An 8025-nucleotide genomic window follows, 5' to 3' on the forward strand; every position below is an offset into this window, starting at 1 on the left:
TCCATTAAACCAACCTGGTCTTTCTTTGGACATAGGACATTGAATTTCTGTAGTTTGATGCATCATGTAATTTCCTGCTCCTGCTTTTGACTCTTCATGAGGTGCCAGCACGACAGAGAGCAGGACCCACCAATTAATGAGATGTAAAGATACAAGAAAGGCTTTCTTGAGATAATTGTGTTTGACAGCTTAGTACGACAGGAGATAGATACAGACTCGACCTGAGGCTGCTCAGTTCCTGATCTGGCTTGGATCCCTAAATTTTTTCACTCTGTGTCGTGGGTTTAGGCATAAAGCTGGTGCCAATGAAAGGAAGTTTGATTCGGTCGTAATGTACAAAGCAGCACGCTGCAACTCACTTCACAGACCAAGGCTGGGAAAAATACATTCCTCTCTTCAAGTCACATTAACAGAATATTTTCTGCTGGATCGGGATCAGACATCATAAGGTAGACATTGTCTAATACAGAGAAGGATGTGGGATGAACAAATGCCAGAGCGAACAGTCCTAATGACCCTTGCCTTAAGGAGCCCAGAGACAAGACAGAACAAGGCCAGGGCTCCAGGAAACAGCCCAGTGAATGTGTGCACACATGTATATGTCCTCCGACAAGCTGCGCCCAGCCTCCCTTCGGCACGCCAGACAGAGCCTACCGCTGCCTGCAGGCAGCCGACTTCGGAGAGGTTTCAGGTTCCCGTTCAGAGAAAAAGACGGCATAGCAGCTACGCGGCTCCGCACACAATTTTAACTCTGAGAGCTATCACAAACGCGAGCGCCTGGTGTTGATCCCAGCACTTCTAAATTTTCTGAATTCCCTGCTTACTGAAGGGTGAAATTAGACTCACGCTCACAACTTCCAGCTTGCGGAAAGCAGCTCGGAGCAGGTAGGGGAGGGTATGGTGCACAGAGGATAAAAAAAGATGATTGTGGGTGCAGAGAAATATATTCCAGCAACACAGACTTTGTTGTAGCAAAGTTCAGACTGTGAATTTGCATATGGAAATTCTTTATGAAGGTACTCATACTAACAACCTGAACTGCACTCTTAAGAGATTACAGCAGTTAGGGAGAGGTAAATGAGCTCTGTCAAAACAGGAACAGCTCTAAGTGATTCCCCAAAGCAGGATCAGGGCATGCACCGTGGCAGACTTCCTCCATATTCTGGCACTGGCTAGGGAAATTATGGAGCTTTGCCTCTTCTGCTTCAAAGCAGAGGGTCTGGCAGCAGTTCTTGTCCAAAGATGTAGAGCTTGAAAGAATTTGAGTCAAAGCAGTGTTCATGAAAAGAAAAGAAAAAAAAAAAAAGAAGGGGGGAGGGGAAGAGTTGGGGCTGAGTTCAGACACCACCAAGTTGCCTCCAGCTTCTGAGGCATGGGAGATGATGTGGTCATGTCCCTTCAACAGCCCCTAAGCATCAGAGAGACTTTAGGAGGAACAGAGCAGGGGCAGGAGGGCGGACCCATGGGGTCACCTACAGTGGAGTGCTGCGCCCAAGATGCATCTCCCTGTCAGAGTGGCTACCTTTAGGTGCCGTGTGTAGTCATGCTTCTGGAGCCTCAGCAACACTGCAGCTCTTCTCCCAACAACCATGCAACAGCCACAAAGCAGCCGTTGCTTCCCAATAAGTCTCACTCAAACAGAAGCAGATCTTTCAAGCAGAATCTGCATGTCCCTGGGAAGTCAGGACCCAGGAAAATGCAAGGACAAACAGACAGAGAAGTCCACTTGGTCACATGCAGGGCTGGGGCATGGAGGTCCTTCATACTGTGCAGATTTGCCTGTCACCAAACAGTTCCAAATATTTGCTGTTCCTTGTAGAGGTCAGAAGCTGCATACAGATATACCTGCAGGAAGTCCACATGCAGAGCTTTCTGATCTTTCTAATCTTCTGTTTCTCTGGGAAGGTTGTGCCTTACAGACCTCCGCAGTATACTTTTGGCCTGAAGGGAGTGGGTCTGGCAAGCATCAAGGGTTTAAAGCACTGCAGCCAGCTGATCTTGCTGACCCCAAAAACTTCTCAATCCTGCTCAATTTCTCCTGCCATGGTCCAGCTCTGCAAGGAGGAAGAAATAACGACTCCCTGGGGGGTGTCCTGCTATGGTATGTAGCCCAGCAGATCTCCTCTGACGAGCCTTGACCAGGGGTCTGCCCCTGTGCCGGGTTACCAATCTCACTGGAGGTGTACCAGAGCAGATTATGTGCCCGTCCTCTGCTAAGTCTGGCACGTTTTGCTTGAATTGACCACCCTTCTTCCAAAGGAGTAGAATTAGGATGAGAGAAGTAGTAGAGCCTCGTTTTCCATGCAAGCAGTGCAAGCTGTAAAAAGCAGACAGTGGCAATGGATATGTTTGATGAAGCTATATGGTTGTTCTAGAAAGGAACAGCCCATTTTCTGAAGCCATGATAGAAACAGGCTTGGAAAGAACAGACCTGACGGTGACTCTGCAAGACCCGCAGTTAGCGCCACTGCAGATCCTGAGAGAGATTTTTCACACATGGGGCGCACCGTATTTATTATGGACAGAGGAGACTGTCTCAGGGCCTGGCTGTGCACTGCGAGGACAGGATTAAAGCACTGGGGGCTGGCACTGCCCCATGCTTCCAAACCTGTGGGGAGCATACCTGAGATTCTTCCTTTTTCAGCTCTTGCTTTTTAAAATTTCATCAGTGCTCCTGTGTGGTGTTTTATGCTCTAGGGCTGCAAAGAAGCATTCTCTGCTGTTAAAAGAAACAGACTGTTCAAATCTTCCCCCCCCCAAATGAATTGCTGTAAAGCATCACCCAGTGACACTCCCTACTGCTGAATCCATCGGCACCCTTTGTGTTTTCACGGACATATTTTCCTTATAAAAACCAGTTCCGTCTTCTCCGCAGCTATGTGAAAGGCTCAAACAAATGTCAGAAAACTGACTGACAGACTGTACAGGCAAAGCAGAGAACGTGACTGTGTTCAGGGGCTGTCAAGTGCACAAAGTAAACAAAAGAATAGATCTATGTAATTTTTCCTCACGAATCTCTTTCAACTACAACTCTTATTTTAGATGCCACTTGTGAAGGAAAACGCAACTCAGTGTCAGTGTGTTTTAGATGTAAAAGTCTCATTAGTTTTGATAAATATGTTTCTCTGATAAATTTTATTATCACTAACAGAGGCATAAAGCCTAAACAGCATTGTGTTTTTAGTAACTGTTACCATAACCATTTAAGAACCATAACATGTTCCTGCAATGCCCTGGTTTTGTCCTTCCTCAAAGCCTACCTCTGGCTCTTCCCCTAAGTTATCCCTGTTAGAGGCTCATCAGCCTCCCTATCCCATGCACGACCAAGACGGAGCAGTAGGATCTGCCGCGCTCTTTGCTCAACTTGCATCTCTCCGCTCAATGAGGTTGTGCTGAATACAAATATCTGGGTGAAATATATTCAGGTTTAGCAGAAATCACCACCAGCATGGATGACAGAGCTTACACAGCTCCCTGCTGCAATACAGACTGCCTGCAGGGCTGGCAGAACCACCCACCTAAGCTGGGATTTATTCTCCTGCCCTGCCAGGGAGTCTCCATCTAAGGGAGCAAGAGAAAGAGTTGCATAGGGGGGTTAGATTTTAAACCCCTCTTTCTGACAGCATGATGCAGCTGCGTGCTGCAAGCGCATCTGACAGACATTGGACCCAGGGGAGGATCAGCTTTGAAAAGCCTTCCCTGGGATATTTTTGCTCCTTTTACTTCATTCTCTGCATTTCTTCTCACTCACCCACCACCCTGGGGTGGGTAATTTTCCTCAGCCAAAAACCAGACAAAAGGCGGGGCGGGGGGAGCGGTATGCTGCAGCGAGTGGGCAGCCAGACCCCAGGTGGGCACAGGCTCACGTAAGCGGCAGAAATCAGCTTATTTCACGCGAGCCGGGGAAGGGAGCAGGGGCCTTGCAAACGCCAGAGGCCATAGCAGGCTCCGTCTGGCCTCTGCCGCGGGGAAGGAGCAGATGTGGGGCAGCTTTGCTGCGAGTGAGGTGGGAGAGGAGTGCACAACACCTGGGAGCACCCAGGGGAAGGCAGGGAGAGAAGCTTTCGGCAGGGTTCGAAACCTCCTGTGCAACTAAACCGGTACAAATCGCCAACACCCCCACAGTGCAGCTTTGCCCTTTGTTAATGATGAAAATGGAGCAAAATATGAAGTGCTTGCAGCCATACCCCTCCTCTTGGTAACCCACCGCCCACGCACGGCCCTTCCACCTCCGTGCTGAGAAGGGCAGAAAGCAGCTGCTGCGGAGGCTGGGGCCACCCACCTCCTCTCTGCTGGCCCAAGCCCATGTGCCCCATGCACCCCAGTCCATCAGCTCCTGTACACCGGGAAGAATTTGCCCGGCATCCCCCTTGGACCTGTTTACCAGCCAGGGAGACCCACGCTCCTTTGCCACGTGTGCCGGGCAGCCACGCCGACGGCTGCTGGCACCTGGTTTTAGATGAATGCACTTGCAGCATGGCTACGCTCAAAACCACTGAGGATTTCTATATTTGCAATTAGAGCATTCAAATTGTTTTCACTTTAAAGGTGGGGGGACCTATTTATTTTCATTTTACTTTGTGGTTTTCCGGTTCAGCCTGGGATTCAGATTTATGTAACATGCAACCGAAGGTGTCAAGGTATCTGAAGGCTCAAAATGCACAATGCAATACTAGAATATAGCTCTTTGTTATGCTAATTATTTCTTCCCAGCTGCTCCTGCAATGAGCGCCAGCCCAACCTATCAAAGGGGAACAAAACCTCTAGGCGAGCTTTCTGCTGCAAGGTCCCTTACCTCTGCACTTGAGGGGCTGGGGCTGCATCTCTTCTGGCACCTGTAAACCAAGCCGAGAGGTAAAACAAAACAATTTAATATTGCAGCTCCACTGCCACTGGGAACATGAGCTAGGAATTAAAAAGTGATACCCTCTTGACAGTCAGGTTGCCATGATTTACATTTTTCTCTCGGGTCCCCTCCCCCTCCGCACGCATCTTCTCAGCACTTCTGAGCAAAGGGGAGAAACGAGGCAGTGTGGGAAAACATCCAGTCAAACCTCAGAGGCTCTGCTGAGGTTCTGATTTTGGCACCCACCAGGGTAGCGTTATGTGATCATGAAGGATTTTTAGTGCGCGGGTGTCAGATTCGTGACAGCCAGAAAATGCTGTGGTTGCATTATCTAAAATGAAATTAAGTTTCCAAATAATAATAATAAAAAAGGTTTCATATATTCAAAATTAAAAGAATAAAATTATCGGCCTGGTTGCCTTTCTATTATTTATGTTGATATTCAGTTAAAAGAGACTTTGTCTTGTCCCTGTGTTTCTAGATCCTAGGAAGATATTTTATTGATAGCACACGGAAATATTCAAAGGGAAAAGGGAGCTCTGGCAGCTGGAAGGGGACTACTGGGGGCCACCGGCAGCTTGAGAGGCTCAGAAGACCACTGGGAATGTGGGGCAGGCTCGTTAGCTGAATGTCTTATTTATAATGGTCACTAGTGAAATACCTCAAAAGCTGACATTACGCTGTCATCTTTAAGCCTCAGAATTAGCAAACGGGCGCTTTCAATGGGTGGATAAATTCATACAATAAAAATCCTTGTCTCAGCCTGCATGCAGAATACGGAAATGATCTGACAGTAGCTTATGCCCTAGTCATATTTTAAGATTTTCTTCATGATTGTGATGACTGTACAGGTTATTTTAAAGTTGCAGTATTGGAGCAATTCTTCAATGAAGGTACATTTCAGGATTGCATTAACACTATGCGCCTGCCTTCTCACAGCAAACGCAAAATGAAATTTGCCACTATTGCACTAACTGGTCTGCTGGCAAACCAGAATCCGAGCTCTCATGCAGAGAAAGGGGTCAAAGAAGGAATAATATGTGTTCAGCCTCCACAGGTAAAATGTAGGCTGCTCAACATTTAAAAATCAGTCAAAGTACATTTTCAGGATAATAATAATGATAATATTAGTAGAAATTGAGAAACATAGGTCCTTTTGGTCATACTTCTTGAGACTCGGAAGATAAATTTGGGGAAAACATAGTACTGAAAACACATTACGCTTCCAGCATAACAACACTTAATGTATGTGCACTGTCTGATGATTTGTAATATAAAGGGCAATTGCATTTTGAGCCAAAACCACACTACTTTATTCAAAAGAATAAATGGCCCCATGGCAGCCGTATGGCTGAGAGAATGTGGCTGGTGAGTGGGGCCTACTCACAGAAGTAAGTACAGAGGATTTCACCTGGAAAGAGCAATGGATGGAGGCAAAAAAAAAAAAAATTTACAAGGATTTTTAGGGTTGATGAAGGTGTAGAGCACTGACTTTACACATATAATGAGGCACAGAAGTGATTTTGGAGTCAGGGAATAAAACTTGGTTTGAAAATAATCTGCTGCTTGACTCCAATTCCCAGTGGCAGAAGCTTTCCCTAACTAAAGGGGTAAATATGGAGTGGCCAGTCCCACGCTATATGGGGTGGAGAGGAGGGATTGCCAATTGAAACTCATTCTGATTAAGAAAATGAGGCAGAGAGGAAAGACAAAACCAAAAATAACCAAAGTTGTGGGTGGTCAGCTGATACAACCAGGCACAACTTGTCCAAAATTCAACAGCACAGCATCATCTCACACCAACTAAGGGTCTGATCACCCATTGCCTGGCTGCAAAAAGTCTCTGAAACATCAGCCAGCAAACTGCCAGCCAGCATTTGACACCAGCCGTGGTTGTATGAATGAAAACGCTGTATTAGAAATACAAGGTGGTGAGGGGACAGTGGACGTGCCATCGGGAGGTGCCTCTGCACTTCTGGAGATGCATGGCTGTGAGAGCTACAAGCCAGTTTCTGACGGAGGAGGCACAGCCAGTGGCCACTGCCACCCTCTCACCCTCCTTCACAACCGCCAGAGCCCTTCATTTTTTCAGGAGGCAGACACAGCCCGCAGTATGGAAAGATGAGGCTGGTGGGGTGCTCCGCAAGAAAAGTACCCCTGCAGGAGGTAGCACTGCAGGGATGGACTTGGAGCAGACAGACCATTCACCTCACTTCAGCCACCCCGGCGTGACAGATTAGACGCTCTCTGTGGTAAATGGGAGAATGACACTGTATTAATTGGGAAGAATTACTAGCCATGGAAGAGAAACCCAGTATCTCTCTGGTTTGGGTTTTTTGTTGGGTTTGGGGTTTTTTTTGCTTATCGTGCATACTTCTGAGCATATGTAGACCACCCATCCATGACTTCTCCTCACACTCCCTGCATTCCTTGGGGAGGAACTTAAACACAGAGATTAAAAGAAGTTAATGTACTTACCTACCTAGCCTTTCTGCTGGATCTGCTGAGAAAGCTTTGCGTACTTTGCAGTCCGCACCACTTTTGCAAAGCTGAGGAACCAAAACTCCACCTTCCCCAGGGTGCACTTGCTTCCTCCCTATAACTGAAAGACTAGGGAGAGCAACAACAGGCTAACTACAGCCCCAAATGCCGTCATTTTCACATGATTACTCCCCTGGAGTTTAACCTAACCTTCCACACCTGACCCCAGGCCCCCTGACATGTAAAGCCACTGACCCCGAATAGCAAATTTAGGCTGGTGTTACAGCTACAGCTGCTTTGCTTCGTGCTCCCTGCGGAGAGCCAAGAGGAGCGAAGGTCTCAAACTAACACCCCGGGGCCGGTGCGTGCTTGGCTCCCCAGTGCAGGCCCAGCCGGCCGGGTACACCTCGCGTTAGCAGCCTTGAGCTGAGCAGGATTAACTGCTGCAAAGGCACCCGGGCACCCTGCCATGGCTGTGTTTACATTAGAGAAAATGGACCTCACAGAGACAGTTTGCAAACACCACACGACGAACTCTTGTAAACTCCCTCGGTTTAGTCATCTTTCCCCATCTGTCAGAGAAGTTAAAGTGAGATTGAAAAAACACAGGAAATTACTGTGTATTCCAAGGAGTCGTGACTGAGCGGCTTGGCTGTTACATGGGATGCCTTGTGGAAGATTCACATCTCCTAACATTT

This window comes from Egretta garzetta, unplaced genomic scaffold, assembly GCF_000687185.1.
Source record: "Egretta garzetta isolate BGI_Z169 unplaced genomic scaffold, ASM68718v1 scaffold166, whole genome shotgun sequence".
Classification (NCBI taxonomy): Eukaryota; Metazoa; Chordata; class Aves; order Pelecaniformes; family Ardeidae; genus Egretta; species Egretta garzetta.